We start from the raw sequence: 18,160 nt of genomic DNA, 5'->3' as shown, positions 1-18,160 counted from the left end.
TTGTCTTTAGGTCCTTCTATGTCTCTCATATTCTCTTTCTCATAACTTCTGCCACTTAAAGAACTTCTATGTTACTTCAATGAAGCTGGATTTCTTAGAATTTTTTAAAGACTTATTTATTTTATTTGAAAGGCAGAGTTACAGAGAGGCAGAGGCAGAGAGAGAGGTCTTCCATCCGCCAATTCATTCCCCATATACCTCCAATGGTGGGAGCCGCACCGACCTAAGGCCAGGAGCTAGGGGCTTCTTCTGTCTCCCATGCGGGTGCAGGTCCCAAGGACTTGGACCATCTTTCACTGCTTTCCCAGGCCGTAAAAGAGAGCTGGATGGGGTGGGGGGCGACCCTGGCCTGAAGCACCACGTGGGAGACCTGGAAGAAGCACCTGCCGGTCACTGGCTTCAGATCTGCACAGCTCCTGACACTGTGGCCAAATGGAGAGTGAACCATCGGATGGAACACCGTTCTCTCTTTCTCTCTGCCTTTCCTCTATGTAACTCTGACTTTCAAATAAATAAATAAATCTTTCAAAAAAAAAAAAAAAAAAAAGAGAGAGAGAGAGAGAGAGCTGGATCGGAAGAAGAGCAGCCAGGACTCAAACTGGCACCCATATGGGATGCCAGCACTGCAGGCAGTGGCTTTACTCGTTAAGCCACAGCACCGGCCCCTCTTAGCATTCCTATAAACCTCAGTGATACTCTATCTACTGCCTTACGATTCAATAGCATAATTTTCAGCAGTATGATTGCCTATCCTCGTTGTTTTCTTTTCTTTCCTACTCGGAAATTTTAATTGCAAGTAGCACTTCAATTCTTGTTTGTAACCCTTTACTTCTGAATGGTGACATTGGTGAATTCTCTTATTTGGGAGAGAAGGAAGTTTCCTGTGGGGGTCCAGGGGCAGTTGAGTGTATTTCTGTCTTAAATACCTTCACTTCATTTGAAAGCTAGTATATGCCCTTCACCTCTGTGATAAACTGAAGGAAAGAAATAATCACATTTGGTCACTAAAAATATGAAAAGAACTTCATGTTGCTATGGATACTGGGCTTGCAGGCTTTCTCTCATCATTAAAACACCAATATTGTATCATTTTGTTTAAACTTCCTTTGTTTCAATAATGAATTAAAGAGCTCATTATTTCAAAGCTTCAAGGCAGGAAAATGCCATGGTTCCTCTAAATCATAACATATTTTATATGAATGTTCCATAGTGAAACTTTTAACCTTGAATTCAATAATTTGGAAATATGCTTAGGGATGCCTTGAAGAGAAACACAAAGCATTTGCTAATTTATCCTTTCAAAAGTTATGCTGGCCTCTTCTGCAGGCTCTCTACAGGGGAAGAAATGGGACAAACAATCACAGAATGAGTCAATGAAATTCTTGTTGAATTATGATTATGTATGCTTCATTTATTCATTCAACAAAAACTTATTAAGCACTTCCTGCATACTAGGAACTGTTTTAGGAGTTAGGGATATATTAGTGAACCAAATGGAAAAAAATTCCTGCCAACACTGAGCTTACATTCAAGCAAGGGAAGACTGATAATTTATTAATATGTTAGATAATTATACATTTTCCCAGCCATCTTATGTAATATTTTATGTATAAGGAAACTGAGGGCTAAAATTGTGAATGGACTTACTCAGGTGTATGTACCTGTGTTATTAACTCAGTGTACAACTCACACCTAAGTAATCTGTCTCCAAGAAAACCATTTTTCCCTCTGTAATACTTATCTGTCATAGTTGTTTCAGTGAATTCAATGCTGCATGAAGACAAAAATACCAGTGAATAGAGACTATATTTAGTGTAGGTGGAGCAAGGACTTGGAAATTGAATCTGAGGTATCTGTGAACACTATAATGAAGCAACCTCCACATTCCAGTGCAGAGGTTTGAAGGCATTAGGTCACAGAGGTCTCAGACATACAGATTTGTGAGCCACCAGTTTCTAATGCCATTTGAGACAATAACTATGGATGTGATAAAACATGGGAGTGGGTAGGGAGAGGAAAGAAGGAAGGGTAGTGAAGACCCTGCCAAAACATAGAGTGAGCTGAGGAAAAAGAGTGGCACAGGAAACTGAATGAATAAAGCCAAGAGTAGAAGAACTAAGGATTTAGGAATTCCAAGTAATATTGGGTGATCTGTAATATCAAATGCTCCAAAGTAATTTAATGGCTTAGGAATGGAAAGAATCCTTTGGATTTGTAAATAAGAAGACATGGGACTACAAAGTGAAGTTACTATTTAATAATGAAAATATAAAATAGTGAACAATAAACAGTAAGTGCTGGATTTTCAAAAATCAAATAGAAGGTAGATGAGGTTAGTTTTGACCACCGGGATTCTGCTGAAATCATTGTCCACTAAGTCTGCGGGAAAACTCTTCCAGTCCTATCGCCAGGAAAGCATCACCAAGTGCCAAAGGTGTGCAGATGGTTGTCCCTCCTCATCCACAGGGACAAAGTTCCAAGGACCCCGGTGGAGGCCAGAGACTAAAGGAAGTACTGAACCCTAAATATCCACACTTTCCATACTCTGTTTTTTCCTATATGTCCATAGCTGTGAAAAAGTTCAGGAAGTAGGTGTAGTAAAAAATCAGTGAGTAATAACAAGACAGAACCTCTTCCTTTGACCAAATTTCAAGAACAGAAGATGCATTTTTGCCTTAGACCTCAGCAACCTCAGCATGTGATTCTTTCTGTTTTCTTATTAAGTTGAGAGTCTTTACCTTTCAAGCAAGCACTTAACAGCTTCGCTTTGGTATATCCAATTTGCAAGCACCCCACTGTTGTACTTTGGGGCCATTATTAAGTAAAGTAAGGGTGACTTTAACGTAAGTGCTGGGATATTGTGATGGTCAATCTAGTAACTGAGATGGTTTGCCAAGTGTTTGATGGGTGGGTATATAGATAACTGGCATATGTTGAACAAAGGAATAATTTGATTTCTGTGGCATCAGACTTCATCACATTATTCAGAAAGATGAGTAATTTAAAGCTTGCGAGTTACTTATCAGTGCAACATTCCACTTAAGATTTTTGGACCATGGTTGAAAATGAGTTACAAACTGTGGAGAGTGAAACCTTGGCTAAGGGAGACTACTATATTGAATTGCAGAAGCATTGTCCAGAATACACGTCCAAATGACCTTATTTAAAATAATGGTTCACTGAACACATAATTTGACTTCTCTTGAAAATGTACATACATTTTTAAGAATCAAGGCTCTGAGAAGTCTTTCAGCAAAGAAAATAAGTTTTTCTTTTTTTTTTTTTTTTTTTTTTTTTTTTTTTTTTTTGACAGGCAGAGTGGACAGTGAGAGAGAGAGACAGAGAGAGAAAGGTCTTCCTTTTGCCGTTGGTTCACCCTCCAATGGCCGCCGCTGCAGCCGGCGCACCGCGCTGATTCTGGCAGGAGCCAGGAGCCAGGTGCTTTTCCTGGTCTCCCATGGGGTGCAGGGCCCAAGCACCTGGGCCATCCTCCACTGCACTCCCTGGCCATAGCAGAGAGCTGGCCTGGAAGAGGGGCAACCGGGACAGAATCCGGCGCCCCAACCGGGACTAGAACCCGGTGTGCCGGCGCCGCAAGGTGGAGGATTAGCCTATTGAGCCACGGCGCCGGCTCAGAAAATAAGTTTTTCTTATCCCAATCTTTCTCAAGCTTCTTGGCCAAAGAACCTCGTTAGTTATTATTATTAGCAAAGTATGTGTTAATGTACTAAGATTGGTGTTCTGTGGAAGATACTTAAGGAGATCCTGATTTATATTATCAGACAGAATATACAGTTGAAAATAAAATACTTCCAATGCTTAGGATTTACTTGGTCACTAATTATTAGAGGTTTAAAATGTGATTAAAGGGTGAGGAACACTAGAGTCCTAAATGTAGTCTGCTTGCTTCTTAATCAAATCCTAAAAATAAACTGACATTATTTTCACTATCATTATGTTTATCATAATTTAAATTGTTAATAAACCAGAGTTTTGGATCAATATAATTATATATAGTTTATTTACTAAATTACTCCAAATAATTTTTATACATTACATTTACTATAATTGCTGTGTTGGAAACCTCATTAAAGTGTTTTGGCTTAAATTCAATAACAGACTAATTGATTCAGATAAAGGAAAAATAAGGCTTAACCTGCCAAGAATTTTGATCCACATTTCTTGCTGTCAGTAGGGAAGTATGCCAATCATCTAGCGCTGCCTAAGACTTTCTCTAGTATGTATAGATGGGCTCTGTTGAGTAAATTAAAGAAAAAGGTTATCAGAATTATTTGTGACTAACATTCATCAATTCTTAGATTGCCATACTACTAAAGAACAGCTAGTTAAAAACATTCTTGATGGGATTGAATTGGAATCCCCTGGCACATTTTTAACTCTACCATTAGGGGTTAGTACAATTGAGCATGTGCCGAACTGTACATTTCCCCCCTCTTATTCCCATTCTTATATTTAACAGGGATCACTTTTCAGTTAAATTTAAACACCTAAGAATAATTGTGTGTTAATTAAAGAGTTCAACCAATGGTATTAAGTAGAACAAAATAATACCAAAGGAATAAAGTAGTAAGTTGTTTCTTGACAGTCAGAACAAGGGCTGATCAAGTCATTCTTTCTCATAGTGTCCATTTCACTTCAACAGGTTTCCTTTTAGGTGCACAGTTCTTATTCCTAATGGTAGAGGTGTTTTTTTTTTTTTTTTTTGACAGGCAGAGTGGACAGTGAGAGAGAGAGACAGAGAGAAAGGTCTTCCTTTGCCGTTGGTTCACCCTCCAATGGCCGCTGCAGCCAGCGCGCTGCGGCCAGCGCACTGCGCTGATCCGATGGCAGAGGCCAGGAGCCAGGTGCTTTTCCTGGTCTCCCATGGGGTGCAGGGCCCAAGCACCTGGGCCATCCTCCACTGCACTCCCGGGCCACAGCAGAGGGCTGGCCTGGAAGAGGGGCAACCGGGACAGAATCCGGCGCCCCGACCAGGACTAGAACCCTGTGTGCCGGCGCCGCTAGGCGGAGGATTAGCCTAGTGAGCCGCGGCGCCGGCCTCCTAATGGTAGAGTTAAAAACGTGCTAGCGGATTCCAATTCAATCCCATCAAGGTGGCATGTACCAATGCCATCTCACTAGTCCAAGTGATCAGTTTCAGTTTATAATTGATCATAACAGAGGAAAATAGTCACCATCTATGTGAAGGCAGAAATAAATAAAAGTACAAAGGAAATCCAAAATAAACAATAGAAAAATGACAGGACCAAGTTGTTACTTATCAACAATAACTGTCAATATAAGTGGCCTAAGTTCTCCAATTGAAAGGTAAAAATTGACTGAATTAAAAAATAAGAGCTATTTATTTACTGCCTACAAGAAACAAGCCTCAACAACAAAGATACAAATAGACTGAAAGTGAAAGGGTGGTAAAAGATGTTTCATGCCAATGGAAAGCAAACAGGAGCCTGTGTAGTCATTCTAATATAAGACAAAATATACTTTAGGACAAAACTGTTAAAAGAGACAAAGAAAGCATTATGTAATGATTAATGAATCAATTTAACAGGAGGATGTGATTGTAGTAAATGTATATGCACCCAATGTCAGGGTGCTTGGCTATTTAAAACAAATGTTAATGGATCTAAAGGGAGATATAGATTCCAATACAATAATAATTGGGGACATCAAAACCCCCTTCATCAATTGACAGATCAACTAGACAAAAAGATCAGCAAAGAAAAAACAGAGCTAATCTACTCTATGGAACAAATGGACTTAAATGATATCTACAGAATATTTCATCCCACAGTTGAAGAATCCTTTTTTTTTCATCAGCATGGAACTTTCTTTAGCATAGACCATATTCTTTTTTTTTTTTTTAATCTTTTATTTAATGAATATAAATTTCCAAAGTATGACTCATGTGTTACAATGGCTTCCCCCCCATACCGTCCCTCCCACCCACAACCCTCCCCTTTCCCACTCCCTCTCCCCTTGCATTCACATCAAGATTCATTTTCGATTATCTTAATATACAGAAGATCAGCTTAGTATACCTTAAGTAAGTATTTCAACAGTTTGCTCCCACACAGAAACATAAAGTGAAAAATAATAGATGATTTTTTTTAAATGATGATGAAATCAGATCAGACCTATTGTCATGTTTAATCCCAGTGAGAGTCAAGTTGGGAGTTGATAATTTCTTTTTTTTTTTTTTTTTTTTTTTTACAGAAGATCAGTTTAGTGTACATTAAGTAAAGATTTCAGTCGTTTGCACCCCCATAGAAACACAAAGTGAAATATACTGTTTGAGTACTCGTTATAGCATTAAGCCTCAGTGTACAGCACGTTAAGGACAGAGATCCTACATGAGGAGTAAGTGCACAGTGACTCCTGTTGTTGACTTTACCAATTGACACTCCTGTTTATGGCATCAGTAATCTCCCTATGCACCAGTTATGAGCATAGACCATATTCTATGCCATAGAGAAGGTCTCAACAAACTCAGAAAAACTGCAATCATGCATTTTTCTTTTCTGACCACAATAGAATGAAGCTGGAAGTTAACAACTTTGGAAATTAGAAAATATGCAGATATACATAGAAACTGAACATCGTGTCACTGAATGAACAGTGGGTCAAAGAAAAAATCATAGGAGAAATAAAAATATTCCTAGAAGTGAATGAAAATGGCAACACAACGTATCAAAACTTATGGGATACAGAAAAAGCAACATTAAGAAGAAAGTTTATACCAATTAGTGCCTACAACAAGAAGTTGGAAAGCATCAAATAAACAATCTAACAATGAATCTCAAGGAGGTAGAAAAACAAGAACAAACCAAACCCCAAATTAGTAGGAGAAATGAAATACTTACAATTAGAGATGAAATAAACAAAATTGAAATAAAAATGCTACAAAAGATCAATGAAATAAAGATTTTTTTTGAAAAAATAAAATTGATACTCTATTTGCACAACTATCCAAAACAATGGGGGAAGACACAAATTAATAAATTCAAAGATGAAAAAGATTTTGCAATGGATTTTACAGCAATAAAAAGAATCAACAGGAATTACTATAAATAGCTGCTTGCCAAAAAATTGGAAAATCTAGATGAAATGGATAGATTTCTGGACACATACAATCTACCAAAATTGAGTTATGGAGACAAAGAAAGCGTAAATAAACCAATAACCAAGGCAGAGATTGAATTGGTAATAAAAATTCTCCCAAAAAAGAAAAGCCCAGACTTTCTTTTTTAAAGAATTTTATTTATTTATTTGAGAGGTAGAGTTACAGGCAATGAGAGACAGAGAGAAAGGTCATCCATCAGCTGATTCACTCCCCAAATGGTTACAACAGCTGGAGCTGAGCTGATCCCAAGCCAAGAGCCAGGAGCACCTTCTAATTCTCCCAAGTGGGTTCAGGGGGCCAAGCGCTTGGGCCATCCTCTACTGCTTTCCCAGGCCATAGCAGAGAGCTGGATTGGAAGAGGAGCAGCCAGACTAGAACGGGTGCCATATGGTGCCACAGGCAGATTAACCTACCACACCACAGCGCCAGCCCCTCTACTAGACATTTAAAGAAGAACTAATTGTACCACATGAAGTTTCACCTCACTCCAATTAGAATGTCATCAACAAACAATATATACTGGTGAGGATGTGGGAAAAAGTTATCCTGATCCATCCTTGGCAGGAATGTAAACTGGTGCTGTTACCTTAGAAGACAGTATGGAAATACCTCAAAAATCTGAATATAGACCTACCATATGACCCAGCCATCCCACTTCTTGAAATTTACCCAAATGAAATAAAATCAGCATTTGAAAGAGTGATTTGTACCCGCATGTTTGTTGCAGCTCAATTCACAGTAGCTAAGATGTGGAATCACCCCAGATGTCTCTCAACTGAAGACTGGATAAAGAAATTATGGTATATATACAGTGGAATATGACACCGCAGGGGGGAAGAAAGAAATCCTGTATTTTGCAACAAGATGGACACAACTGGAAACCATTATACTTAGTGAAATGAGCAAGTTCCAGCAAGACAAATATCATATGTTTTCCCTTATCTGTGGTAACAAATAGAATACCTAAATGGTGATGTATAGTAGTGAAATTTACACTTTGAGATTCAATAATTTTTACAGCTCATGTCTCAACTGTTGAGGAACAGTGCTTTTTTTTCTTGATATTATTTGTTGAACTCTTTTCTTAGGGTAGGGTTAATCCAATGAGTATAAAGTTAACTGAAAATAGATCTCTGTAAAAATTAAAGATGGGAATAGGAGAGGGAGGAGGAAGAAGGGCGAGATCATGGGCAGGAAGGAGGGTAGGGTGGAAATGTTTCTGAATCTGTATATAAGGAATACATGAAATTTGTATATCTTAAATAACATTTTAAGAAAATAAACAATAAAAATAAAAAAGAACTAATTCCAAATCTTCTCAAGTTATTTAAGACAATTGAAAGGAAAGGAGTCCTCCCAACTCTTTCTATGAGGCCAGCATCACCTTAATTCCAAAACCAGAAAAGGATACAACAAAGAAAGAGAATTATAGACCAATGTCACTGATGAACATAGAAGCAAAAATCCTTAGCAATATACTAGTGAGTTGAATCTTACAACACATCAGAAAGATTTTTCATTCCAACCAAAAGAGGGATTTATCCTTGGTATGCAGGGATGGTTCAATATACACAAATTAATAACTGTGATACATTGCATTAATAAATTAAAGAATAAAAACCATATTACTATCCCAATAGATGCAGAGAAAGCATTTTACAAAATATAGCATCCTTTCATAATAAAAATCAAGCAAACTGGGATGCAAGGAACATTCCTCAACTCAATCAAGGTGATATATAACAAACCCACATCCAGCATGTTATTGAATGGGGAAAAGTTGGAAGCATTTTCACTAAGATCCAGAACCAGACAAGGATGAACCCTTTCACCATTGCTATTATATATAGTTCTGAAAGTTTTAATTAAACCCATTAGGCAAGAAAAAGTTATCAAAGGGATACACATTGGAAAAGAAAACCATCCTTGTTTGCAGATGACAAAATTCCGTATATAGGTGAATCAAAAGACTCTACTAGGAGACTATCAGATTCTGGATTCAAGAGGGGGTCTGAGAGAAGAAGAGCAAGCAGGGATCATGACTCTGGGCCTGAAAAACTCTGTCAATGATGTGGAGATGGAGAACACTAAGCAGATGCCAAATGTCAAAAGGAAAGTGAACTCTTAAGCGCCACTATAAAGTCCCTACAAATTCCTTATGCTGGTTTTTGTAAGTCAATTTTCTTTTAAAAAGGAGTTTCCATCTTTAATTACACGGATGTCTTCATATTTGGGGTAGAAGTTGCTATTTGGAAGGTTTTTTATTACTTTGGAAACATAAGTGAGAGGGAAAATAGCTCATAAAAAGATATAGATTTATATTTATTAACACCAGAAAGACTTGAAAGTCTTTTGTGCACGTCTGTCTCAACAAGCAGTGCTCGGCTAAATTACACAGTGTTTTCAGTAAATACAAAAGAGTTTACTTATTTTTCTTTTGAAAATAAAAATAAAACGATTTACCTCCATGGAAACACAAGTGGGGGAAAGAAATCAGTGGGGGATTCTTACTTGCCTTAAAAAAAATAACGTAGCTATATTCACACTAAGTTATCTATGAGGAAGAATAACTCACAAGCCTCTCTTTTCACTGAAAATTTAACAAGAACAAATTATAGAAGTAGTGACAAGAGTTATGAAAAGAGCAAGAGTTTTTTTTTTTTTTGCAGTAAATCATTCTTTTAAACAAGTAGATGTTAGCCAGAGCTACCTAGACTGTAGGTTAAAAAGAAGCTTTTTTATCTGACTGGTTAATAAAGAAACAGTAAATGTAACTTTATCTGCATAGGAATTGGTTCTTGCAACTGTGGTTATATTATAGAGGAATGGGAAATAATTATATTTACCTAAAATTAAAATCTAACTTTCTTCAGTAGTGCTGAGCTTTCCCTGACAATGTTTGAGAACCATTATATTGTTTAAAATAATCTCTAAGGTAGTATAGGGAGGATGTTTACTATGTGTAGACATATTTGCAGTGCTTTTTCATGGTATGCTTTCCCATCTCTCCCATAATTTAGTCAGTAAATTGAGGTATGTATTTTGAATTAACAGGCTGGACAACCTATATATTTTTTAAAATAGGTATTCTGTGTTTTATGTTTATTTTTTTAAAGATTTATTTTATTGGGCTGGCACTGTGGCACAGTGGGTTAACGCCGTGGCCTGAAGCGCCAGCATCCCATATGGGTGCTGGTTCAAGATCTGGCTGCTCCACTTCTGATCCAGCTCTCTGCTATGGCCTGGGATAGCAGTAGAAGATGGCCCAAGTTCTTGGGCCCCTGCACCCACGTGGGAGACCCAGGGTGAGCTCCTGGCTCCTGGGTTTTCTTTTTCTCTCTCTCTCTCTGCCTCTTTCTCTCTGCCTCTCTCTGTAACTCTGACTTTCAAATAAAATAAATAAATCTTAAAAAAAGATTTATTTTATTTATCTGAAAGAGTTACTGAGAGAGGTGGAAACAGAGACAGAAAAGTCTTCTATTTGCTGGTTTACTCCTTCAAATGGCCACCAAAGCCAGACCTGAGCTGATCCAAAGCCAGGAGCTTCTTCTGGGTCTCCCACGTGGGTACAGGGGCCCAAGGACTTGGGCCATCTTCTACTGCTTTCCCAGGCCATAGCAGAGAGCTTGATAAGAAGAGAAGCAGCCAGGACTAGAATGGGTGCCCATATGGGATGCCGGCACTGCAGGCTGGGGCTTTAACCCACTGAGCCACAGTACTGGCCCCTGGACAACCTTTTGTGAAATTTTCCATTTCATTGTCAAGGCTTAATTATTTTTCTCAGTTTCATAGATTAGCCTATACAAATACAATCTTTTAAAAAGAAGTTCAGTCATCACAGAAATGTAAATTAAAATCACAATGAATGCTGGTGCCACAGCTCACTAGGCTAATCCTCTGCCTGCGGCGCCGGCACACCCGGTTCTAGTCCCAGTCGGGGTGCCGGATTCTGTCCTGGTTGCTCCTCTTCCAGGTCAGCTCTCTGCTGTGGCCCGGGAGTGCAGTGGAGGATAGCCCAAGTCCTTGGACCCTGCACCCACGTGGGAGACCAGGAGGTGCACCTGGCTCCTGGCTTCGATCAGTTTGGTGCGTTGGCCGCAGCACACTGGCCACAGTGGCCATTGTGGGGTGAACCAAAGGCAAAGGAAGACCTTTCTCTGTCTCTCTCTCTCACTGTCCTCTCTGCCTGTCCAAAAAAAAAAAAAAAAAAAAAAAAAAACCCACAATGAAAGAACATCTCACCTTAGTTAGAATAGGTATTGTCAAAAAAGTAAAAAAAGAAAAAATAACTAGTGAGCAATCAGAGAAAAGTGAACTCTTATATCCTTTTGATGGAAATGTAATTTCTTCAAACCTGAAGAGTCAAGTAATGCCACCTGGGCAGCCTCCTCCACAGGGCTCCTTGAAGTAAGTTTTTGTGCTTCTTGGGCAAGCAGAGCCATCTGTTGTGTGGTGGTGTCACGTGGGTAAAAAGATGGGCTGGGTGATTTTCTCCTCTCAAAACGTAAACTAGGAATGGCCTATCTGTTTGTGTTTTGCAAACATTGTATTCAGTGGAATGTTTTGCTGACAAACTAAACATTTTGATTCTCATTTGAGGACCTAAAGAAGAAAACTTGGCAACCATGGTAACTACTGCCAAACAAGGAACCCGGCCAGGTGTTGAACAATGCTAAAAGACCTGGCCAGCCAAAAGACACGTTAAGAAAGTAAGGGTTCAAGGTAAAGTTGACAGATCATACAGAGAGGCATGAAAACAGGTTATATAATAAAATTGCATGCTAGTGGCATTAGACAGAAGGATTTTGGAAGAAGACGGCCCTCAGGATAAATGCAGGAAATTGCCTTATGTGAATCTGTAAACATGGTTTAGGGTGAGCGTTGGCTGATTATGATTCCAAGGAATATCTGACCATAAAAGTCTCAACTAAACTAATTGAGGCGTGTGACAGAATTAGACTGCAGAACTGAGCTATCCTAACTCTGAGAGTTGCCAAGGCAACTCAGAAGGAATGAATTGGGTATCTATGGGGAAGGTTTTTAAAATGAGACCTGGAGGAGGTGGAGAAGGGGGAGGAGCAGCAAGAACAAACAGCTGGTATGAAACAGTAGCTAAAGGCAAAAGAACCAAAGAACCGGTAGACTCAGCTTGAGAACGCAGCTGATGAGCCCCTGCTGCGCAGGCTGAGCCTTTGGAAGGTGTACATTCAAGACATTTAGCAAGTCACTGATTGGTCTTGTATTTATTCTGGACCAAATATTGTGAGAAAGCAGACTGCATATTGCAGTGAATAAGGCAATTGAACTCTACTGTTGTTATTGTTGATTATTCACAGCCCCATTTGTTTTCAACCATTTTTTCATGTGTGTTCCTAAGAATACTGAATGGGAAGCCAACCAAAAGAGAGATCTCTTCTAGAAACTGTTCTGTATTTAATCCAAGCTAGGTAATGAAGCATAATTTTTTGTGTGTGTGTGAGTGAAAATGTCATTTCAAACCGATTTATTTTCTTGCTTGATGAGAAAGAGCATTCTAAAAGCAGTGTGGCCAGCATACAATCACAATGCTAAAGAACAATGAATTAGCAGAAGCACAGGGACGGTGAACTGCAGAAACTAGGAAATAGAGTCCAACAAGGGAGGAATAGAGTGGAGTTCCCATAGTGGGGATGTCAGCTGAGGCAGTCCATTCATGGTGTTAATTACAACAATGGAATGGAAATGTTTTAGTTGAGACTTAGTATTTTCAGGTTCTCACTGCACCAAGCTTCACAAGTCCCAGTAGTCCCATAAACCAACATTGGTGTTTGACCATTAGATTGTTAAGAAACTGATTTAAACTTGGAAGCAAAATGATTTGCATAACTACAGATATAGCATCATGGATTGTTTTGAAGGTCATTTGTTATGTCTTTGAAAAATATTTGCAAAAGTATCCTTTAGGATGTTAATTTTTTAAGCTTACTACATCATAGGTAGGGATTCAAATTCAATGAAGTGTAGACTGGAAGAATGGATGACGGATAAAAGGTCCTAAGACGTTATCCATTAAATCTGGTGAGGAAATAATTTCTAGTGGGAACTAAGGCCTAAAGTCTAACATAAAGTATCACAAGGGTGTATTCCAGATAGCCTAAAACTAGGAAATATCTTATTGGAGCAGCGGAAGCAATAAACAATCACTTATTTTATATAATTATATGTATAAGAAACCTTAGGCTCAAAAAAAATTACATGTTTTAAAACGGAAATCTAAGGCACACAAAGTACTAAAACAAGTCAATGAATTACCCTATTTTACATATTCAAGAAGCAGATATCTACTTGTACAAGATGATGGTCTATCAATGGACAAGTCGTTATTTACAATCCCTTCATATTCCCTTACTTGAATTAGTCAAAAGCTTTAAACTGATACTTTGCACCATATATTATTTTAATAAGTTAGAATGAGTTTTTCTTTAGAGAGCTTACTGGAACTGTTTGCATTTGCACCAAAATTAGCATTTGTGGACTTCCTATGGCATTTCCAAGGGAGAAGCACCATTAGGTTTTCTATACTCCCAAGGAATCTGACACTTTAAATGTCATAGCACCTCTGCAGATTAAAGGACTCAAGTATTTCATTGAAGGTTCTTCATGTTCGAAGCATAATTTTTTTAAAGATTTATTTTATTTATTTGAAAGAGTTACTAGAGAGAGGTAGAGCCAGAGAAAGAGAGGAGAGAGAGAGAGAGAGAGAGAGAGAGAGAGGTAGAGAGAGAGAATCTTCTATCTACTGGTTCACTCCCAAATGGCTGCAACGGCTGGAGCGGGGCCGATCCGAAGCCAGGAGCCGGGAGCTTCCTCTAGGTCTCCCACATGGGTGCAGGGGCCCAAGGACTTGGGCCATCTTCTGCTTTCCAGGCCATAACAGAGTGGGATTGGAAGTGGAGCAGCCAGGACTCGAAGTGGCACCAATATGGGATGCCAGCACTGCAGGTCAGGGTTTTAACCCTTTGCACCACAGCACTGGCCCCAAAACATAATTTAATAAGTGTATTGTGCTTTAATCCCTAAAAGTGGAAACAAAAATGTTCTGTGGCAGAGAAAATCTGTAGACTCCAACAATTTTCTTTTCTTCAACTGTGCACTGTCATGCACAAATATGTTTTGTCAAAGTCCCCCTGTTCTCCCCAGATTCTCCCAGAGTCATGTTCTAGCAGTGTGTCTGTTGAAATTTTTTCCTGAAATAGAGCCTAAGTCAATTTAAAAACAAGTTAATTTCTTTTAACACCACATATCTAGTTATGATTATTAAAAAAAATCAATGCATTTTCATCAGACTTATTTTCAAAACAGTTTTTGAGAGTGCATACAGAATTTTAATTAACTGTTGTCCAAGGTCAAAGCTTTTGTAAAATAAAAAGATTTTAAACTGCTGGTTCTGAAAAGAATACATCCAAATACAAAAAGTTGATTCTGGATTTATTATGAGGTCTTGATCATTAGCTCTGTGTTTAGAAGTCACCTACGCCAATTGGCCATACCCCATGTATGAGTTCCTCTGAGTAGGCATAGCAACAGTATCTGCTAATGAAGTCTTGAGCTTAGTGAACATCACTTAAGCTCCTAGAATCCATCATTGTGTTGATAAATGTTGAACAACTCGTTCTGAAAAATGTGTGTGTGTGTGTGTGTGTGTGTGTGTATGTGAGGGAGGGAGGGGAGGGAGTGAAGGATAGATTTACTACAAATTTTACTGATGAATAACTGAAATATATGATTTACAAATAATCATAAAGCATGCAATATTCATTATGGTAAATTTGTAAATAACTGATATGCCACTTCTTGGCCAATTTCTTGTATCTGTAGCCAACCTATGGTTGTTAATTGATGAATGAGGAGCCCTATGTGAATATCATTTTATCATTTTGTTTGTGTTAATGAGATGAAAGTAAAACAATGAAGACTTCTGTGGGAATTTCATTTCACCATCAATGACATAACTGACTGTAGATTCTGATGGGTTTTCAAATGCTGAAAGAATAATTTCTCAGCTTTTTGTACTATTCATGATATAATGACTAAAGACATAACACACATTTAAGTTTCAGCTGGATTATTAACATTTTCTCCACCACTTTCTCAAGACAATTGATCAAATCAAAGTCCTGATTTGAGAGATAGATGATGGAAAAATCTGTAGTAGCCACCTTTTAATAGTCCTCCTAATTAAAATTGCTAGCAAGCCTGGCCACAGAATAATTATTCTTAAATACAATGCTTGTATCCTGAAGATTATTGTATAAACTAAGCAAATAAATACATAATATCACACTGTGTATGTTGTTTTAATGTGCATTATTGCTATTATAACTCTGCCACTTGATATCACCAGTATTTATGTTATTGTATATTGTATATCAACATGTCTGCAGTGACTTATACATAAAAATAATGAGGTGAAATTTCCTAACATCTATAATGCGAAGCCCTGGTGATGATGTAGGGTAATATAAAAGTAGCATATACTTTTGCAGAAAGAACAATCACATTAAACATTACACAAGCATATAAAAGAAAAATATGAAAGTTACTACCCTCTTTCCACTGCTTTAATCCTATTCTTCAAACTAACACCTGGCACGTAGTCTTTCTGCCCATGTAAGTATTTTGTTATGCATTTATTTCAGAGGTAGAGAGACAAAGACATGGAGAGAGAGATAGAGCTCCCCTCTGCTGGAGCCCAAACCAAGAACCCACTCCAGGTCTACTGTCATTGCTGACTCCCCACAGTCTGCATTGGCAGGAAGCTGGAATCAGGAGTGGGACCTGGGAACCAAATCCAGGCTCTGTGGTTTTGGACAAGGGTGTTTTAACCAGCATCTGAACTACTAAACACCTCCCATCGCTCAAATATTTTAATGTGATTATATTATTATAATATACCTTAGCATTTTAAATAGAGAATATTTTTTTACCTTCAAAATTATATACACATTTTTGAAAAAGATTTAGTTATTTATTTGAAAGGCAGAGATATAAAGAGAGAGAAAAATTCTCCACTGCCTCCCCAGGCACATTAGCATGAAGCTGGATTGGTATTGGAGCAGCTGCAACAAGAACCTGCATCCATATGGGACGCTGGCATTGTAGGTAGTGGCTTCACCCACTATGACACAATAGCAGCCCCCAAAAGTATAATATTTTTAAAATATTTATTTATTTATTTGAAAGGCAAAGTTACAGAGAAGCAGAGGCAGAGATAGAGAAGTTTTCCAACCGCTGGTTCACTCCCCAAATGGCCACAACAGCCAGAGCTGGGCCAATTCAAAGCCAGGAGCCAGGAGCTTCTTCTGGGTCTCCCAAGTGGGTTTAGGGGCTCAAGCACTTGGGCCATCTTCTATTGCTTTCCTAAACCATCACAGAGAGCTGGATCAGAAGTGAGCAGCCAAGCCTTGAACAGGTACCCATATGGCACTACTCTACTCACTACACCACAGTGCCAACCCCCAGAAGTATAATTTTACACATTATACTGCAACACATTCTTTTCTTTGTACTTAGTGTGTTCTTCATGGTCAGTACATATAGCTCTACTTAGTATTCTATAGGAGTTGCAATTATTCTGTAACAAGAATTTACTATTAATGGTAATCATACTCCTGCTTATAGGCGCGTAGGTTTCTTTCAAGCTTTTCACTTTTTAATATGCCTTTGCTTGTGAAGCATTATAGCAGGGCCAGCATTGGGTGTAGAGGGTAGAGCTGCCACCCGTGATGCTGGCACCCCAAATGGGTGCTAGTTTCATTTCCAGCTGCTTCCCTTCCAATCCAGCTCCGTTAATGTGCCTGTGAAAGCAGCAGAACATGGTCCAAGTCTTTGGGCCCCTACACCCATGTAGGAGACCTGGAAGAAGCTCCAGGCTCCTGGCTTTTGTCTAGCCCAGCCCTGGCTGTTGTGACTGAGGAGTGAACCAGGAGATGGAACATATCTCTCTCTCTTTCTCTTCCCCCACTACACCTCGTAACTCTGCCTTTCAAATAAATAAAATAAATCTTAATAAATAAATAAAAACAAATATTATAGCAGAACATTTCCTTGCATATTTGTGTTTATGCAGTGTATAAGTTACTATGGGGGAATCCTAGACAAAAAAATTTCCAACTTATTCAACCGTTGATCATGTATTTACTTATTTTTCAATTACTGAAATGATCTTAATTTAATTCTCGTTTTAAAAAAAAGTTGTTACCTATCATAGCACTAAATAAACACCAAGAGTATCCCATTTTCTGAAGTCTGAGAGTTTTGTATGATTTCGCAAATAAAATCTGCAGGCTTCTTTAATCACTGATAATGGTTTGTTTTAAAGTCAATGAAATCATTCTGTTTTCAATTTTTCTCAAAAATATATTGAGTTTTTCATTAGAGGAAAAGAAGAATATTCATGGAATCTGACTGGGGCCTTGCTGACCTCATAGATTTTTCTGTCCATTGATGGCTTGAGAGGGAGAAAGAGCTCAATTCATAAGTACCATCTCTTTCCACAGCTGGGTGAGCTAAGACTTCTGATCTGTAGCCCTCACAATGCATTTTCAGTATAGAAACGGGAGGGAGTCACATGGGCTGTCGCCGAGCTGGGAAGTCTACAGATCCACACCAGGGGCTGTAAGAGAGTTATGGCCCTGGATTCTTCATCCTTACTGAGAGGCCATCGGTATTTGATCGACAGGAACAGTACTTAAGAAAGAGCACTAAGGCAGATAGAAAGCTCCTGAGGTGTGATTTCTTGCTATTGAAAATGCTTTCTCCATTTAGGCTTTTAATTTTGAGGACACTATGCTGTAGGTTTTATGAAAGCCATGCAAATATGCAAATATTCATTTTGTTCCCAAGACTTCTATGGCCAGGCACAAAGCAGTTGCTCAGTGGATACTGCTGGATGAATGATGAAAGATGCCCTTGCATCTTTCCAAGGGCCAAGTGCTGAATAGTTGTTTGTTGTTGTGGCAGGAAGGCTCTAGGCAGCTC

This window comes from Oryctolagus cuniculus, chromosome 4 (assembly GCF_964237555.1).
Source record: "Oryctolagus cuniculus chromosome 4, mOryCun1.1, whole genome shotgun sequence".
Lineage (NCBI taxonomy): Eukaryota > Metazoa > Chordata > Mammalia > Lagomorpha > Leporidae > Oryctolagus > Oryctolagus cuniculus.
The sequence above is the reverse complement of the archived record's forward strand: the minus strand, read 5'-3'. Positions refer to the sequence as shown.